Here is a 21240-nt window from a genome sequence, read left to right as displayed (position 1 = left end):
GTATACACTGACCTCACTGTAACACTGTGTTCACCCCAACATGTATGTGTGTATACACTGACCTCACTGCAAAACTGTGTGCACCCTAACGTGTGTGTATACACTGACCTCACTGTAACACTGTGTGCAGCCTAAAATGTGTGTGTATACACTGACCTCACTGTGTTCACCTCAAAATGTGTATGTGTATACACTGACTTAACTGTAATAATGTGTGCACCCTACCATGTGTGTGTATACACTGACCTCACTGTAACACTGTGTTCACCCCAACATGTGTGTGTGTATACACTGAACCTACTTTGACACCTTGTACACTCCTGGGGCTTGATTCACTAAGCCGTGATAACTCAAATATCACACCTTATCACAGATATCACACCTTTACAAATTTAACGGCGAGGCAGATTTCCAAGAAATAGCACCCCAGATTATCACAGAACCCCCGCCATGTTTTAAGGCAGTCTGGATGAAATGCTTCTTTCGGCTGTCTCCCAACATACACTCGGCCGGAGGTCGGAAATAAGGGACCAATTCTGGTGGTTTCTACACCACTCTAAACGCTTTGAAACATTTGTCTTTGAGAGCAGAGGTTTTCTAATTGCAGTTCTTCTGTGGAATCCAGATTTGTGCAGCTCCCGACGAACAGTTTTTGTGGAAACTGGGTTCTGTAGGTGTTCATTCAGCTCTGCAGTGATTTTAGGAGCGTGGTCTTGCAAGCTTTAGGCCCGGTTCACATTAGCGGTGGCCGTCCGGAATCGCCGTGCCGGAGCCGGACCGCTTTCAGAACGGACGGAACGGACGCACGGCATGGCAATGAAAGCCTATGCGTCCGTTCACATGCGTCCGTTCTGCCGGACCGGAGCCGGACTGGATCCGGGCCGGATCCGGACTCCGGCGTCCGTTCCAACATGCGCTATTTTTTGGTCCGGCTCCTCCGGCAGCCGTATCCGGAGCGGAGCCGGACTGCACCATCCGGCCAATACAAAGCAATGAGAGCCGGAGAGCGCACAACACACTGGCTACAAAAACCGGACGTTCTACCCCACTTCCTATGCATTTTGGATGGGGACCACATGGGCCCAGCGAAGAGTGGGGCAGCAGCGATTTCATGCTGGAGCTCTTTTTGCCAGCAACATGTCTGATATGTCTGAAGGAGGCGAACAACAGAGAGAATTCCCAGGTTTACGAGTAAAAAATGCCTGGATCCATGGTCCCAACTGCAGTCTCTGTATCCACGGATGGTCTCCACACGTCCACCTGTCTCCAACAATGACCCCAGACCCTTCTGCTGACCTCCCAGACCCCAGGTAATAAAAGGATGTTATCTCCTTAAGAAACCGGATCCGGACCGCAACCGTGTTCACACCGCACGGAAACCGGATGCAAACGGACCGGATCCGGACCGGATCCGGATAGGAACCGTACGGATCAGGTCCGGTCCGGATACGGTGCGGTCCGGACATCCGGTGCGGTTTTTACTAAACCGCAAGTGTGAACGGGGCCTTAGAGTCCGATGGTCTCTCTCAGACAACTTCGACTTTCTGCCACAACTGTGCTTTGCTGAGGAAGTTTTTCCTTCTCTTTAAAAGGCAGTCATTACTTTTGAGACAGTATCTCTTGAAATGCCAAGCATTTGGGCAGTTTCTGTTACAGTAGCGCCTGCCATACGAGCACCAACTATTTGGCCTCTTTGGAAGTCTGAGAGATCTGCCATTTTTATAAATTATAACCAACTTTGGTTTAAATATATGTAAAAAACAATTATTTTAATTAAACATATCAAATAACAAAAAGAATAAACAAAAATAATTTAACATATGTCAAGTTTTATTTGCTTAAAACATGTTCAAAGATTATGATGCCCAAATGATAGGTGTTTCCATTATTTGTCCAACCCCTGTACTATGTATACCAATGTGTGGGGGTTTATTTGAGTACACTGTCTACTATACATGCTCATATTAAAGGACAACTGTAGTGAGAGGTACTGTATATACAGTATTTATTTTGTTTTAAGCAATACCAGTTTCCTGGCTGTCCTGCTGATCCTCTGCCGCTAATACTTTCAGCCATAGACCCTGAAAAGCATGCAGCAGATCAGGTGTTTCTAACGTTTTTGTCAGATCTGACAAGAGTATCTGCATGCTTGTTTCTGGTGTTATTCAGACACTACTGCTGCCAAATAGAAAAGCCAGGCTGCCAGGCAACTGGTATTGTTTAAAAGGAAATAAAGATGGCAGGTTCCATATTCCACTCACTTCAGTTGTCCTTTATAGGGAAGGTCCAAGCAAAATAAAAAAATGAGTTTCACTTACCTGGGGCTTCTACCAGCCCCATGCAGCCATCCTGTGCCCTCGTAGTCACCCACTGCTGCTCCAGTCCCCCGCTGGCAGCTTGCTGACCTCGGAGGTCGGCGGGCCGCATTGCGTACATTTTTATGCATTCCCGCTACTGCAGGAACATTAACACATACATTTTTACGCGTTGAACCAGTAAAAACTTTAACTCTCCGAATTCCTGCATCCTGTTCCTGTGTGTGCAGGGGGAAATCTGTACCTTCTTTGGTTTTCTGGACATGCCGATGATGATTCTACCAGCCCCAACTCTTCACCTGGATAACTGACCAATAGAGTTGGGCCGAACGGTTCGCCGGCGAACGGGGTTCGCGCGAACTTAGGTGGTTCGCGTGCGGGTACCGCACGCGAACCTTTTGCGGAAGAAGTTCGGTTCGCCCCATAATGCACCTGAGGGTCAACTTTGACCCTCTACATCACAGTCAGCAGGCCCAGTGTAGCCAATTAGGCTACACTAGCCCCTGGAGCCCCACCCCCCCTTATATAAGGCAGGCAGCGGCGGCCATTACGGCCACTCGTGTGCCTGCATTAGTCAGAGTAGGGCGAGCTGCTGCAGACTGTCTCTCAGGGAAAGATTAGTTAGGCTTAACTTCTTCCTGGCTGCATACCTGTTCTGTTCAGTGAGCCCTCAGCCCACTGCATACCTGTACTGTGATCCTGCCACTGCATAGCTGTTCAGTGATCCTGCCACAGCATACCTGTTCTGTTCAGTGAGCCCTCAGCCCACTGCATACCTGTACTGTGATCCTGCCACTGCATAGCTGTTCAGTGATCCTGCCACAGCATACCTGTTCTGTTCAGTGAGCCCTCAGCCCACTGCATACCTGTACTGTGATCCTGCCACTGCATACCTGTTCAGTGATCCTGCCACAGCATACCTGTTCTGTTCAGTGAGCCCTCAGCCCACTGCATACCTGTACTGTGATCCTGCCACTGCATAGCTGTTCAGTGATCCTGCCACAGCATACCTGTTCTGTTCAGTGAGCCCCCAGCCCACTGCATACCTGTACTGTGATCCTGCCACTGCATACCTGTTCAGTGATCCTGCCACAGCATACCTGTTCTGTTCAGTGAGCCCTCAGCCCACTGCATACCTGTACTGTGATCCTGCCACTGCATACCTGTTCAGTGATCCTGCCACAGCATACCTGTTCTGTTCAGTGAGCCCTCAGCCCACTGCATACCTGTACTGTGATCCTGCCACTGCATAGCTGTTCAGTGATCCTGCCACAGCATACCTGTTCTGTTCAGTGAGCCCTCAGCCCACTGCATACCTGTACTGTGATCCTGCCACTGCATACCTGTTCAGTGATCCTGCCACAGCATACCTGTTCTGTTCAGTGAGCCCTCAGCCCACTGCATACCTGTACTGTGATACTGCCACTGCATACCTGTTCAGTGATCCTGCCACAGCATACCTGTTCTGTTCAGTGAGCCCTCAGCCCACTGCATACCTGTACTGTGATCCTGCCACTGCATACCTGTTCAGTGATCCTGCCACAGCATACCTGTTCTGTTCAGTGAGCCCTCAGCCCACTGCATACCTGTACTGTGATCCTGCCACTGCATAGCTGTTCAGTGATCCTGCCACAGCATACCTGTTCTGTTCAGTGAGCCCTCAGCCCACTGCATACCTGTACTGTGATCCTGCCACTGCATAGCTGTTCAGTGATCCTGCCACAGCATACCTGTTCTGTTCAGTGAGCCCCCAGCCCACTGCATACCTGTACTGTGATCCTGCCACTGCATACCTGTTCAGTGATCCTGCCACAGCATACCTGTTCTGTTCAGTGAGCCCTCAGCCCACTGCATACCTGTACTGTGATCCTGCCACTGCATACCTGTTCAGTGATCCTGCCACAGCATACCTGTTCTGTTCAGTGAGCCCTCAGCCCACTGCATACCTGTACTGTGATCCTGCCACTGCATAGCTGTTCAGTGATCCTGCCACAGCATACCTGTTCTGTTCAGTGAGCCCTCAGCCCACTGCATACCTGTACTGTGATCCTGCCACTGCATACCTGTTCAGTGATCCTGCCACAGCATACCTGTTCTGTTCAGTGAGCCCTCAGCCCACTGCATACCTGTACTGTGATACTGCCACTGCATACCTGTTCAGTGATCCTGCCACAGCATACCTGTTCTGTTCAGTGAGCCCTCAGCCCACTGCATACCTGTACTGTGATCCTGCCACTGCATACCTGTTCAGTGATCCTGCCACAGCATACCTGTTCTGTTCAGTGAGCCCTCAGCCCACTGCATACCTGTACTGTGATCCTGCCACTGCATAGCTGTTCAGTGATCCTGCCACAGCATACCTGTTCTGTTCAGTGAGCCCTCAGCCCACTGCATACCTGTACTGTGATCCTGCCACTGCATAGCTGTTCAGTGATCCTGCCACAGCATACCTGTTCTGTTCAGTGAGCCCCCAGCCCACTGCATACCTGTACTGTGATCCTGCCACTGCATACCTGTTCAGTGATCCTGCCACAGCATACCTGTTCTGTTCAGTGAGCCCTCAGCCCACTGCATACCTGTACTGTGATCCTGCCACTGCATACCTGTTCAGTGATCCTGCCACAGCATACCTGTTCTGTTCAGTGAGCCCTCAGCCCACTGCATACCTGTACTGTGATCCTGCCACTGCATAGCTGTTCAGTGATCCTGCCACAGCATACCTGTTCTGTTCAGTGAGCCCTCAGCCCACTGCATACCTGTACTGTGATCCTGCCACTGCATACCTGTTCAGTGATCCTGCCACAGCATACCTGTTCTGTTCAGTGAGCCCTCAGCCCACTGCATACCTGTACTGTGATACTGCCACTGCATACCTGTTCAGTGATCCTGCCACAGCATACCTGTTCTGTTCAGTGAGCCCTCAGCCCACTGCATACCTGTACTGTGATCCTGCCACTGCATACCTGTTCAGTGATCCTGCCACAGCATACCTGTTCTGTTCAGTGAGCCCTCAGCCCACTGCATACCTGTACTGTGATCCTGCCACTGCATAGCTGTTCAGTGATCCTGCCACAGCATACCTGTTCTGTTCAGTGAGCCCTCAGCCCACTGCATACCTGTACTGTGATCCTGCCACTGCATAGCTGTTCAGTGATCCTGCCACAGCATACCTGTTCTGTTCAGTGAGCCCCCAGCCCACTGCATACCTGTACTGTGATCCTGCCACTGCATACCTGTTCAGTGATCCTGCCACAGCATACCTGTTCTGTTCAGTGAGCCCTCAGCCCACTGCATACCTGTACTGTGATCCTGCCACTGCATAGCTGTTCAGTGATCCTGCCACAGCATACCTGTTCTGTTCAGTGAGCCCTCAGCCCACTGCATACCTGTACTGTGATCCTGCCACTGCATACCTGTTCAGTGATCCTGCCACTGTATACCTGTTCTGTGAACCCGCCACTGTATACCTGTTCTGTTCAGTGGACCCGCCACTGTATACCTGTTCTGTGAACCCGCCACTGTATACCTGTTCTGTTCCAGCGATCTCATGGTGATGTCGGACATGCGGACGTTCTTTAGTCCAACGCCTCGCCGTAGCCCTTCCGGATCCACCCTCCACCAACGCCTGGAACGGCAGGTAGCCGACTACCTGGCCTTAAGTGTGGATGTAGACACTGCTGTGAACAGCGATGAGGAACCCTTGAACTACTGGGTGCGCAGGCTTGACCTGTGGCCAGAGCTGTCCCAATTTGCCATCCAACTTCTCTCCTGCCCTGCCGCAAGCGTCCTCTCAGAAAGGACCTTCAGCGCAGCTGGAGGCATTGTCACAGAGAAGAGAAGTCGCCTAAGTCACAAAAGTGTTAAAGAGAACCCGAGGTGGGTTTGAAGAATATTATCTGCATACAGAGGCTGGATCTGCCTATACAGCCCAGCCTCTGTTGCTATCCTCAACCCTCCTAAGGTCCCCCTGCACTCTGCAATCCCTCCATAAATCACAGCCACGCTGCTGACAAACAGCTTGTCAGAGCTGGCTGTGTTTATCTCTATAGTGTCAGTCTGCTGCTATCCCCGCCTCCTGCAGAACTTCAGTCCCCACCTGCATCCCTTCCCTCCCTGCTGATAGGAGGGAAGGGACGGGGGCAGGGACCGGAGCTATGCAGGAGGTGGGGGAGCAGCTGAGACTGACACTACAGATGTAAACACAGCCGCACAGCATGGCTGTGATTTATGAGGGATTGCAGAGTGCAGGGGGACCTTAGGGGGGTTTGGGATAGCAACAGAGGCTGGGCTGTATAGGCAGATCCAGCCTCTGTATGCAGATAACATTCTTCAAACACACCTCGGGTTCTCTTTAAGTACCTCACCTTTATAAAAATGAATGAGGCATGGATCCCGGAGGGCTGCTGCCCGCCCCAAGACTAAGTCAGTCCCCGCACATACAGCATCTCTGCCTGCACGCCGTGTGACTGGCTGCCTGGCCTGCCCCAAGAAGACTAAGTCGCTCCCAGTCCCTCCACACAGCATGTCTGCCTGCAGGCCGCTTCACTACCTTCTCCGCCACCACCAACAGGGTCCGGGACTCCAGGCGGATTGCTGAATTTTTTAGGCCGCTGCTAGCAGCGGCCGCTGTAATAATTTTTCGGGTGCGTGTACATGACTGCCTAATTTTTCTGGCTGCACAGCTGCAACAACAAAAGAAAAGGCATGAACATGCGCCCATTCCCCTTCGTGATCATTACCTTGCCGTGGTGAAGGGGCTTGCGTATCACAATGGAGCAATGACCGGCGCCTAGATGAGTGTCTCGGGGGGCACACCCACGATAATAAGGTCGTTGCCTCATTGTGGTCAGACCAAATTTGATCAGCTGGACAGTCACTGTTCTGTCATTCAGCTACATCAGCCAGGTGACTGACCATATGGGCTGTAAAGCCACCAAAACCTGCACTCTCGCCATGGTGCGCACCAGTCCAGCACGGCCGTCACTACACAAACAGCTGTTTGCGGTGCGTTACACGATGAGTTTGGTGCGTCAGTGTGAAGCAGTACCTTAATTACACTACCTGATTGATGTATACACATGCAAGATGTTTGAAAGCACTTTAGGCCTGTCATTTAACATTCAATGTGATTTCTGCCCTTAAAACGCTGCTTTGCGTCAAATCCAGATTTTTCCCGGGGACTTTTGGCATGTATCCCACTCCGCCATCCCCCCCTCCAGGTGTTAGACCCCTTGAAACATCTTTTCCATCACTTTTGTGGCCAGCATAATTAATTTTTTTTTTCAAAGTTCGCATCCCCATTGAAGTCTATTGCGGTTCGCGAACTTTAACCACTTCGGGACCACAGTCTTTTCGCCCCTTAAGGACCAGAGCCTTTTTCTCCATTCAGACCACTGCAGCTTTCACGGTTTATTGCTCGGTCATAAAACCTACCACCTAAATGAATTTTACCTCCTTTTCTTGTCACTAATACAGCTTTCTTTTGATGCTATTTGATTGCTGCTGCGAGTTTTACTTTTTATTATATTCATCAAAAAAGACATGAATTTTGTCAAAAAAATGACTTTTTTAACTTTCTGTGCTGACATTTTTCAAATAAAGTAAAATTTCCTATACATTTGAGCGCGAAAGTTATTCTGCTACATGTCTTTGATAAAAAAAAAAACATTCAGTGTATATTTATTGGATTGGGTAAAAGTTATAGCGTTTACAAACTATGGTGCCAAAAGTGAATTTTCCCATTTTCAAGCATCTCTGACTTTTCTGCGCACCTGTCATGTTTCATGAGGGGCTAAAATTCCAGGATAGTACAAATACCCCCCAAATGACCCCATTTTGGAAAGAAGACATCCCAAAGTATTCAGTGAGAGGCATGGTGAGTTCATAGAAGATTTTATTTTTTGTCACAAGTTAGCGGAAAATGACAGTTTGTGACAAAAAAAAAAAAAAAAAAAAGTTTCCATTTCTTCTAACTTGCGACAAAAAAAAATGAAATCTGCCACGGACTCACTATGCTCCTCTCTGAATACCTTGAAGTGTCTACTTTCCAGAATGGGGTCATTTGTGGGGTGTGTTTACTGTCCTGGCATTTGGGGGGTGCCTAATTGTAAGCACCCCTGTAAAGCCTAAAGATGCTCATTGGACTTTGGGCCCCTTAGCGCAGTTAGGCCGCAAAAAAGTGCCACACATGTGGTATTGCCGTACTCAGGAAAAGTAGTATAATGTGTTTTGGGGTGTATTTTTACACATACACATGCTGGGTGGGAGAAATATCTCCGTAAATGACAATTTTTTTATTTTTTTTACACACAATTGTCTATTTATAGAGATATTTCTCCCACTCAGCATGGGTATGTGGAAAAATACACCCCAAAACACATTATACTACTTCTCCTGAGTACGGCGATACCACATGTGTGGCACTTTTTTGCACCCTAACTGCGCTAAGGGGCCCAAAGTCCAATGAGTACCTTTAGGATTTCACAGGTCATTTTGAGAAATTTCGTTTCAAGACTACTCCTCACGGTTTAGGGCCCCTAAAATGCCAGGACAGTATAGGAACCCCACAAATTACCCCATTTTAGAAAGAAGACACCCCAAGGTATTCCGTTAGATGTATGGTGAGTTCATAGAAGATTTTTTTTTTTTGTCACAAGTTAGCGGAAATTGATTGTAATTGTTTTTTTTCACAAAGTGTCATTTTCCGCTAACTTGTGACAAAAAATAAAATCTTCTATGAACTCGCCATTCTCCTAACGGAATACCTTGGGGTGTCTTCTTTCTAAAATGGAGTCATTTGTGGGGTTCCTATACTGCCCTGGCATTTTAGGGGCCCTAAACCGTGAGGAGTAGTCTTGAAACCAAATGTGGCAAAATGACCTGTGAAATCCTAAAGGTACTCATTGGACTTTGGGCCCCTTAGCGCACTTAGGGTGCAAAAAAGTGCCACACATGTGGTACCGCCGTACTCAGGAGAAGTAGTATAATGTGTTTTGGGGTGTATTTTTACACATACCCATGCTGGGTGGGAGAAATATCTCTGTAAATGACAATTATTTGATTTTTTTTACACACAATTGTCCATTTACAGAGAGATTTCTCCCACCCAGCATGGGTATGTATAAAAATACACCCCAAAACACATTATACTACTTCTTCTGAGTACGGCGATACCACATGTGTGACACTTTTTTGCAACCTAGGTGCGCTAAGGGGCCTAACGTCCTATTCACAGGTCATTTTGAGGCATTTGGATTCTAGACTACTCCTCACGGTTTAGGGCCCCTAAAATGCCAGGGCAGTATAGGAACCCCACAAGTGACCCCATTTTAGAAAGAAGACACCCCAAGGTATTCTGTTAGGAGTATGGTGAGTTCATAGAAGATTTTTTTTTTGTCACAAGTTAGCGGAAAATGACACTTTGTGAAAAAAAAAACAATACATATCAATTTCCGCTAACTTGTGACAAAAAATAAAATCTTCTATGAACTCATCATACACCTAAAAGAATACCTTGGGGTGTCTTCTTTCTAAAATGGGGTCACTTGTGGGGTTCCTATACTGCCCTGGCATTTTAGGGGCCCTAAACCGTGAGGAGTAGTCTTGAACCCAAATGTCTCAAAATGACCTGTGAAATCCTAAAGGTACTCATTGGACTTTGGGCCCCTTAGCACAGTTAGGCTGCAAAAAAGTGTCACACATGTGGTATCGCCGTACTCAGAAGAAGTAGTATAATGTGTTTTGTGGTGTATTTTTACATATAACCATGCTGGGTGGGAGAAATATCTCTGTAAATGACACATTTTTGATTTTTTTTACACACAATTGTCCATTTACAGAGAGATTTCTCCCACCCAGCATGGGTATGTGTAAAAATACACCACAAAACACATTATACTACTTCTCCTGAGTATGGCGATACCACATGTGTGACACTTTTTTGCAGCCTAGGTGCGCTAAGGGGCCCAACGTCCTATTCACAGGTCATTTTGAGGCATTTGTTTTCTAGACTACTCCTCACGGTTTAGGGCCCCTAAAATGCCAGGGCAGTATAGGAACCCCACAAGTGACCCCATTTTAGAAAGAAGACACCCCAAGGTATTCCGTTAGGGGTATGGTGAGTTCATAGAAGATTTTATTTTTTCTCACAAGTTAGTGAAAAATGACACTTTGTGAAAAAAACAATAACAATCCAATTTCCGCTAACTTTTGACAAAAAATAAAATATTCTATGAACTCATCATACACCTAACAGAATACCTTGGGGTGTCTTCTTTCTAAAATGGGGTCACTTGTGGGGTTCCTATACTGCCCTGGCATTTTACGGGCCCAAAACTGTGAGTAGTCTGGAAACCAAATTTCTCAAAATGACTGTTCAGGGGTATAAGCATCTGCAAATTTTGATGACAGGTGGTCTATGAGGGGGCAAATTTTGTGGAATCGGTCATAAGCAGGGTGGCCTCTTAGATGACAGGATGTATTGGGCCTGATCTGATGGATAGGAGTGCTAGGGGGGTGACAGGAGGTAATTGATGGGTGTCTCAGGGGGCGGTTAGAGGGGAAAATAGATGCAATCAATGCACTGGGGAGGTGATCGGAAGGGGGTCTGAGGGGGATCTGAGGGTTTGGCCGAGTGATCAGGAGCCCACACGGGGCAAATTAGGGCCTGATCTGATGGGTAGGTGTGCTAGGGGGTGACAGGAGGTGATTGATGGGTGTCTCAAGGTGTGATTAGAGGGGGGAAATAGATGCAAGCAATGCACTGGCGAGGTGATCAGGGCTGGGGTCTGAGGGCGTTCTGAGGTGTGGGCGGGTGATTGGGTGCCCGCAAGGGGCAGATTAGGGTCTAATCTGATGGGTAACAGTGACAGGTGGTGATAGGGGGTGATTGATGGGTAATTAGTGGGTGTTTAGAGGAGAGAATAGATGTAAACAATGGATTTGGGAGGTGATCTGATGTCGGATCTGCGGGCGATCTATTGGTGTGGGTGGGTGATCAGATTGCCCGCAAGGGGCAGGTTAGGGGCTGATTGATGGGTGGCAGTGACAGGGGGTGATTGATGGGTGGCAGTGACAGGGGGTGATTGATGGGTGATTGACAGGTAATCAGTGGGTTATTACAGGGGAGAACAGATGTAAATATTGCACGGGCGAATTGATAAGGGGGGGGTCTGAGGGCAATCTGAGCGTGTGGGCAGGTGATTGGGTGCCCGCAAGGGGCAGATTAGGGTCTAATCTGATGGGTAACAGTGACAGGTGGTGATAGGGGGTGATTGATGGGTAATTAGTGGGTGTTTAGAGGAGAGAATAGATGTAAACAATGGATTTGGGAGGTGATCTGATGTCGGATCTGCGGGCGATCTATTGGTGTGGGTGGGTGATCAGATTGCCCGCAAGGGGCAGGTTAGGGGCTGATTGATGGGTGGCAGTGACAGGGGGTGATTGATGGGTGGCAGTGACAGGGGGTGATTGATGGGTGATTGACAGGTAATCAGTGGGTTATTACAGGGGAGAACAGATGTAAATATTGCACGGGCGAATTGATAAGGGGGGGGTCTGAGGGCAATCTGAGCGTGTGGGCAGGTGATTGGGTGCCCGCAAGGGGCAGATTAGGGTCTAATCTGATGGGTAACAGTGACAGGTGGTGATAGGGGGTGATTGATGGGTAATTAGTGGGTGTTTAGAGGAGAGAATAGATGTAAACAATGGATTTGGGAGGTGATCTGATGTCGGATCTGCGGGCGATCTATTGGTGTGGGGGGGTGATCAGATTGCCCGCAAGGGGCAGATCAGGGGCTGATTGATGGGTGGCAGTGACAGGGGGTGATTGACGGGTGATTGACAGGTGATTGACAGGTGATTGACAGGTGATTGACAGGTGATCAGGGGGGATAGATGCATACAGTACACGGGGGGGGGGGGGTCTGGGGAGAATCTGAGGGGTGGGGGGGTGATCAGGAGGGAGTAGGGGGCAGATTAGGGACTTAAAAAAAAAATAGCGTTGACAGATAGTGACAGGGAGTGATTGATGGGTGATTAGGAGGGTGACTGGGTGCAAACAGTGGTCTGGGGGGTGGGCAGGGGGGGGTCTGAGGGGTGCTGTGGGCGATCAGGGGGCAGGGGGGGGGGAAATCAGTGTGTTTGGTGCAGACTAGGGTGGCTGCAGCCTGCCCTGGTGGTCCCTCGGACACTGGGACCACCAGGGCAGGAGGCAGCCAGTATAATAGGCTTTGTATACATTACAAAGCCTATTATACACTGTTGCAGCGGCGATCCGGATGCCAGTAACCCGCCGGCGCTTCCGAACGGCCGGCGGGTTACGGCGAACGGGGGGCGGAGCCAGTCCCCGGCGGCTGATCGCGTCACGAATGACGCGATCGCCGCATAGCCACTCCCGCAGCCGCCCCCGCCGATGGGCGTATTGCGGTCGTTTGGGCCCAGACTTTGCCGCCGCCCATCGGCTGGGGGCGGTCGTTATGTGGTTAACGCGAACCGAACCTTTCGCGAAAGTTCGCGAACCCGGTTCGCGAACCGAAAATCGGAGGTTTGGCCCAACTCTACTGACCAACCCAGTCAGGTCTGACTCTGACCAAATACCAACCAAACATGACAGCTGCTCAGGGCCGGATTTGTACTCTTTACCGCCCAAGTCCACTGTCAGCAGCCCCCTCCCTCCAGTATAGCCAGATGACCGTTCCCTCTAGTATAGGCAGCCAGATGACCCTCCAACTCCAGTATAAATGGCAGGTATTCCTTGCCCCTCTCCTCCAGTTTAGATAGCCTGATGACCTTGCCCCCTTCACTCCAGTTTAGATAGCCTGATGACCCTCCCCCAGGGGTCGAGTCCTGCGTGGACGCGGGTGAACGGTGTCCCCCCACTTTTTCTTCAAAGTGAACGCTGTTCACCCTGGCTTGCGTGGAGGGGGGAAGAGCAGGGAAGGCGAGCTATAGGGACAGCGGGGATGGGCGGACATCTCCCCCCCCCATCTCTCACCTTTGTGCTCCCCTTCCTGCCTCTCCCCTCCGGTGTTTTTAGGTGTCGGGCCCGGCGGCGAAAGTGGGCGGAGACTTTCCGCGTTCCAGTCGCATTGAATGCTCCGCTCTGTGTGCGGCTAGTCTGGTCTTCTAGCCGCACACAGAGCGGAGCGTCCCTTGCGACTGGAACGCGGTAAGTCTCCGCCCACTTTCGTCGCCGGGCCCGACACTTAAAAACGCCGGAGGGGAGTGGCAGGAAGGGGAGCACAAAGGTGAGGGATGCGGGCGGATCGCTGGTAACCAGTCTTATCACCCGAACGATAGTCTGTACACGCGTCGGATTTGACGCGAAAACGTCCGAACGATGGAACGTTCAAACGACGGGTCGTTCGCTAAAATCCGACGTGTGTATGGGCCTTAAAGCTCGCCTTCCCTGCTCTGCTCCCTCCGGGTGGGACTACTGGCTACCTGGGGGTACCTATTTTGGGGGAACTGCTGTCAGATTATCTGCATTTTTGTGGAATCGCTGTTATGTATTTTGGGGAACAGCTGCCAGATTATGTGTATGTTAGGGGAACGGCTGCTGCCAGATTACGTGTATTTTGGAGAACTGCTGCCAGATTGTGTATGTTTGGGGGACCACTACTGCCAGATTATATGTCTTTTGGGTGTTACATGTATTTTGGGTGATCCGCTGCCAGGTTTCGCGTATTTTGGGGAACTGCTTCCAAATTACGTGTATGTTGGTGGAACTGCTGCTGCCACATTGTCTATTTTGGGGGAACCACTTCCATATTATCTGTATTTTGGAGGAACTTCTACCAGATTATGTGTCTTTTTGGTGAAATGCTGTCAGATTACATCAATTTTTGGGGGATACACTACGGCAGAGCTCAAACTTCCTTGGCAGACCTTTTACATCACTGCTAAGGTCATGTATATTTGGCCCCACCCATGACCACGGCGTGCTTGACCACACCCATTTTTTGGCGCGCCGCGCGAGTCCACTCACTTCTTTTCCCAGGACTAGACCCCTGCCCTCCCCCCTTCCCTGTAGTATAAGAAGCCAGATGACCCTCCCCCCTTCCATATGGATAGCCCGATGACCCCCCTCCCTCCAATATAGGTAGCCAGGTGACACCTGCCCCCCTCCCCACTATAGCCTTTTGCCTACCTGCCCTTGATCCTGTGGTACCCTAGGCCATGGCCCATGTGGCCTTTACTTCAATCCGGCCCTGCAGCTGCTTATTCTGGCCCTTAGATAATTAATTTTGGTGCAATAAACAACTGAAGAAACCCTTTGATCCTCATGCTTACCTGGTATGTATTACTTTATGGTATTAGTAGGAGGTTTGTTATTTAGTTTCAATAATTTTTATTAAGAATTTTTCAAAAAATAACAGTCAAACAGTAATATTTTGACATAGCAGTATACAGTAAGTCATAAAGTCATATATTGTGAGTTCAAGAAATAGACTAGCAGTAGAATGACAATAATATTAGTGATAAAAATAGCATCAATGACCTTGATAGTTTTATTGAACATACTCGTAAGCTTAAGATAATAGTAATATTAATATCAGTATTAACAGTATTAAACAAAATGGATTCATATTGCCAATCTATTATAACAGTTAAACTTGATATGGTCTTTTCCAGTACCACCATATCATTATTTTTAGGAATTATTTCCTTTCTTTGACACATAGTGGTAAGAATCAGTTAACTCTTTGTCCTCTCTACCTGAGAAATGGGGTATAGAGCCGCCCTACTGAGATCTCAGGGAGTGGAACTTACTGGGATATAGTACTATACAATACCACCATGTAAGTTCTAACTGAGGTGGGACTTTAGTTATGTATCTTTAATAAGGGTTACCCTTAAGGGTAATATATGAACAATATGATATAGGAACCAGGACAGTAATAAGATCATCTTATCCTATGTTGTTGATTTTTAAGTTACAATCAACTGACTAGATTTGACTCAACTAAACTAAATTAAACTAAATTAAATTGAACTAAACATTATACCTAGTATGTATGTCCCCAGAAGGTAAGTATTATGATGCTTTACTTCCTCTTATTCATGGATACTCACTTGTGAGTAATCACTTAAGAAAATCACTTGTGAAATGGACTGTGATTTGTGAGGTGCACCAAGCCTGTGAATGAATGTCAAGAGGATCATTCCGTATATCAAAATTCCGACAGCTTAGACTCTCTGTATACTGTAGGCCATAGACTTGCCCTTTTCAGGAAGGACTTCAAATTACCACATTTAATCGCCCATGCTTTTTCAGCTAGAAAGTTTGATTCTACCATTCTTAGTATATCTTTAATAGTTGGTATAATAGAAGATTTCCAGTTAGAAGCTATTAGATTTCGTGTTATTATTAAGATGTGGTTTGTTATTAGTCTCTCCTGTGGGGGCAAGTCCATGGTATTTATATGCAGTAATGCCATACCAGGTGGTATGGATTCTAAAAACATAGGTAATTGTTTTAGAAAATTTTCTATATCTTTCCAGAGGCCTCTCAGTTTAGGACAGTTCCAGAAGATATGTGGAATGGAACCCGTCTGGCCGCAATTTCTCCAGCATAAAGGGGAAGCTTTGCAATCAAATTTAGAGATTTTTTCCGGTGACATATACCACTGCCAGATAACCTTTAGAAGGCCTTCTTGATGACTAATGCAATGGGATGATTTTTTGAGAGATCTAATCGTCATTTCCCAATCTTCTGTACCCAATTCTACCTCTAGAAAATCTTGCCATTTTTGAAGTTGCCACTTAGGGGCCTGATCTTTTAGTTCTAGTAATGATCTATAAAATGATGAAGTTCCTTTGATATTAGATCCTTCTGGTTTGGTTAGTTTTTTGATTAAAGGTGTTATAGTTATTGATTCTGTTGGGTATTTGTTGAGGAATTTTTGAATTTTAAAGTATATAGGTTTATCCAATGTAGATATATCATAAAGAGTAGTTAATTCTTCAAACGATTTAATCTTAGCATCGGTCATTATGTCTTCTATAAATAATATGCCTTTAGTGGTCCACGGTTCTAAGTCAATATTTTTAATGACTGCATTAAGATTAATCAGAGGGGTGGAAGTTTTTATAGCTAGAGGATTCCCTTTGCACAAATTAATCATTTCTTTCCATATCCTTGTGGTATTTGCTGTCACTGGGTTGCTAATAGTTTGTTTAACCTTCCATGTCAATCTGGATTCTAAAAATGTTTTGTAAGATTTGCATGATAATTGCTCTTCTTCGATTGAGAGCCATTGTTTATTGTTGTCATTAATCCATATTGACCTGGATTGGTCCAGAATTGTGGCTTTATAATATAATTCTAAGTTGGGAACACCTAGGCCTAAGTTGGAGGTGTGTGCTGTTAAAATTTTGCTTGAAAATCTAGCCTTCTTGTTCATAACTATATATTTGTTTAATAATTTTTGTAATGTGTCAAAAAATTTCTGTGGGATCCTTATGGGTAAATTTCTGAATAGGTAGAGTAATTGGGGTAGAACCATCATTTTAAACGCTGCAGAGCGTCCAAGCCATGAGAATTCTAATTTAGCTAAAGAATCTAATTTGTCTTTGAATTTGGAGAGCCAGGGAAGATAGTTCTCTCTATAGATTTGAGCGATAGTGGGGGTAAGTTGTACGCCTAAATATTTTAAGGATTTCAAACTCCAAGTATATTGGCATGTTAATTTAAGGGATTCTAGCATTTTATTGGGTACAAAACATGGGAGGACAACTGTTTTGTTTTGGTTTAACTTATAGAAGGAGACCTTAGAGAAATCATCCAATTCTTGTTTTACATTAGGCAGTGAGATCTTTGGTTTTTGAAGATATAACAGTATATCATCAGCATACATGCCAAGCTTAAACGTCGATTGTCCTTGTTTAATACCATAAATTAAAGGGTTTTCTCTAATTCTCTGAGCAAGCGGTTCTAGCGTAAGATTGAAAATTAAAGGGGACAGTGGGCATCCCTGACGGGTTCCATTTTTGATCTCAAAAGAAGATGACAGTGAGCCTGAAGTTAAAACTCTAGCCGAGGGGTGTGTATACAGAGAGAGAATAGCTTTGTGTAGAAATACAGGTATCCCGAATTTCATAAGTACTTTTGACATATATGACCAATTAACTCTGTCGAACGCCTTTTCGGCATCTAGAGAAACCAGGATGGTAGGCGTTCGACAGAGTTTAAGTCCGTGAATCAATGCCAGTGCTTTCCTTGTTCCGTCACTAGTGGTTCTCCCTTTGGTAAATCCCACTTGATCAGGGTGTATAAGTTGGGGCATTAAAGGGGTCAGCCTATTAGCGATAACTCTTGCGTAGATCTTAATATCGGTATTAAGCAAGGATATAGGCCTATAGTTCCCAGGGTCAGAAGCATCCTTCCCTTCCTTTGGAATTGTGGTTATAAAAGCGGCTAGAGACTCTCTAGGGAAAATACCCTTAATAGCAATTTCGTTAAACATTTCTGTGATAGGTTTGGATAATATACTTATGAACTTTTTAAAATAATCGTTTGTGAATCCATCTGGGCCTGGAGATTTATTTTTTTTAAGAGAGCCTATAGCCGATTCAATTTCTTGTTGACGGAATGGGGTTTCTAAGTATTTCTTTTCAAATTCTGATAAGGAGGGAAGTTGTATATTTTCTAAATATGCATCTATTTCTTCGTTTTTTTTTTTTCAAGATTGTATAAGCCCTCATAATAGGCTGCCAATGCCTCCACGATTTCTTGTGGGTGATGTACCTCTGAACCAGTCTTCGGATGTTTAATTTTAAGAATTCTTTGGTAGATGCGTTTACCCATTATTTTCCTCGCCATTGCCTTTCCAGCTTTGTTACTGTCGTAGTACCATCTATCTTTAAGCATGGTCTGCCATTTGTCATATTCCAGATATAGATAATTTGCTAGTTCTTGTCTGGTTTCCTCAAGTATTTGTATTAGGTTGGTTTTGTTATTGGTAAAGATTTCAGTTTCTAGGTTTTTGATTTTTTTTAGTAATGTGTCAGTTTTCTCTTTTGTTTTCTTTTTATGAATGGCACTTTGTTTGATAAACATGCCTCGAATAAAGGCCTTGTGTGAATTCCATAGGGTAGATTTGGAGACTTCTTTTGTATCATTAAATTTAAAGAATTCAATGAGTTCCTCTTTAATACGGGGGGATGTATGCTCTGAGTTGAGAATGTATTTGTTTAACCTCCAGATGGTTGGTTGTGGAGACGGGTGCTGAAGGTGAAATTTCATAATTATTGGCGAATGGTCAGACCATACTCTGGATTCTATTTGGATATCTGAAACTAATGGTAAAGAAAATTTATCAGCTAGGCAGTAATCTATTCTGGTAAATGTTTTGTGTACTGGGGAATAATAAGAGAATTGTTTCTCTTTGGGGTGATAACACCTCCAGACATCATATAGTTCAGCTTTTAGTAAAGCTGGTTGAAGTAATGAAGGAATTCTTCTGATTTTAGATGTGCAGTCAGTCTGTGGGTCTAATATAGAATTTAAGTCTCCTGCAATAAACAAGAAGCCTTTAGAGATTTTGGTTATCTTGGTGAATTTTTTGTTCAGAAAACTGATTTGGTGAGAGTTGGGGGCATATAAATTAGCTATGGTGAAATCTTGGGAGTTTATAGTCCCAGTTATCACCACCATTCTGCCATCTGTGCTGCTAAATGTATCTTTAACCTTCAGTCCCAGATTGTCTTTAATTGCTATACATACTCCACTCTTTTTTTATTAGTTAGGTTAGAATGATAAATATTACTGAATTGGTCTATTTTCAATTTTTTAGCTCCTTCATTGTCCAGGTGGGTTTCCTGTAGGCAGACAATGTCTGCTTTTTGTTCTTTAATTATCTTATGAAGTAGATACCTCTTTCTATTGGAGTTCAACCCTCTTACATTCATTGATAACAGTTTGCAGTCATGTGTCATAGTTGCCAGTCATTTTGCTAATACCTGTTGTACATGACAATATAGTGACCTCACCCAACACAGCCCTTAATATCTCAAGCCTGAAAAAAAAGAATGTTAGTAGCATCAAGGGGAACATCAATTGGAGACAGAAAACAAAAAATAACATTAAAAACATTAAATCAGTTAGGCCTCTCAGCGACATTTCGGCATCCGGTTCTACCCAATATCTCTGAGAGTGCTCAACCAATGAAAACAGCAGATAGAAAGAATTTCAACTATTAAAGAAATTACTTTCAAATTTCAAACTATAAACCAACAACTAACAAGGCCTGGATGGCCAATATCCACCAATGTGGATCTGAAGTGGACTTTCCTTCTCTAGGGTAAAGCTACCTGAGAGGGAAGATCAGAAGTGGGGGAAAGTTAGTGGCAATTGGCAAACACCATTGATTCAAGAACCTAAGGAGTTGTCTGCAGATTCCCTGTTCTCTTCATGGTCTGGTGGATGCGTAGTGTCCATTGATTGTTGTCTGACATCCTTAGATAATTGTCTGGGAGAGGCAAGTTGCTTGGACAAAGAGACTTGGTATATGGGTTTATCCTTTTTGGGATCTCTTGGTATAAACAGTGGAATGTCCCATTTAGCCAAGAGTGCTTTAGCCTCCTTTGGGGTTTTTGCTGCATAGGTTACCCCATTGTCTTTGATGAGTAGTTTAGGGGGGAAACCCCAAGAGTAGTTAATCTTCTTGTGTCTGAGCGTTGCAGTGACTTCAGAAAACCCTCTTCTAGTTTGCAGGGTTGCCTGGGAAAGGTCTTGGTAGATAGATAAATCCCGATAGGGGTCCGGTAGTTTCCGTCCTTCTCTTGTTGCTGATAGCAGTAGTTCCTTGGCATGGAAGAAGTGTATCCGAGTGATCACATCTCTGGGAAGGTGTTTGGGAAGATGACTCGGTTTGGGGAGCCTATGAGCCCTATCGATAGTGAGCTCACTGTCAGTGAGATTGGGGAAAGTGGTTTTAAGAAGATCTTTGACGTAGTCCTTCAAATCATCTGTGGCTACTGATTCTGGAACTCCCCTGATTTTTAAATTGTTTCTGCGGTACCTATCTTCCCCATCAGAGATTTTTTCTTTCATCAACTTGTTTTCCACTATTAATTCACGATGTGAATCAACCAGCTCGTTGTAGGCAATTGACATTTCAGCTACCCGATCCTCTAATTTAGAAATCCTCGTGTCTGTCTCTCCTGCAAATTGTGACATGTGAACAGCTAAAGTCTTCATGTCTCTCTTGATATCAATCATATTATCTTCAATAGTAGCTTTGAAAGACAGCATGAAGTCTTTAAAAAATGTCTGTGATATAGGTTGATCCGTAGCAGGAAATGCTGCTAACGGGTCTGACTCAATGCGTATAGGAGTTGAAAGAGCAGCTGTCTGTTGTTGTAATTGAGAAATTAGTCCTACCTGAGGTGTTTGGGCTTCAATTCCGCCTGTTGTGGGATTTCCTCCTTGACCTGGAGGAATTCCGCATTGAGAAGGAGGATTTCCGTATTGAGAAGGAGGATTTCCGTATTGTGAAGGAGGAATTCCGCCCATGGGAGGAATTCCGTTTTCCGGCTTCAGTGGGCTCCGTTCTCTGCTCTTTTTGGACGGCTGTAGCCTCTGGTGATGTTCCTCATCACTGTCCTCCTCATAAATCGCCTGATGCCCCCTGGGGTGAGGTGTATAAAGTGGGGAGTACCTGTTTCTTTGTGGCAGCACTGGAGGTTTATGGAAGGAGGCTTCATCCATAGGCCTGTGCTGTGTGTAGCGGTGGCCATCTTGCCTTTCTTCTCCATAAAAGTCTGTGAGTTTCCTGGGTACAGGGGATGTGTTCTTTCTTCCAGAATTCACTCTTCTCCATTCCATCTCATTCCTGGTATGTTCTCCCATCATTCCGCTGAAGAAAGGGACTCCTTAGCTTGCTTTTAAGTAGCTTAATAGGGTGTTTTGTCAGAAAGCTGT

Source organism: Hyperolius riggenbachi, chromosome 7 (genome assembly GCF_040937935.1).
Source record: "Hyperolius riggenbachi isolate aHypRig1 chromosome 7, aHypRig1.pri, whole genome shotgun sequence".
NCBI lineage: Eukaryota > Metazoa > Chordata > Amphibia > Anura > Hyperoliidae > Hyperolius > Hyperolius riggenbachi.
This window is presented reverse-complemented; position numbering follows the sequence as displayed.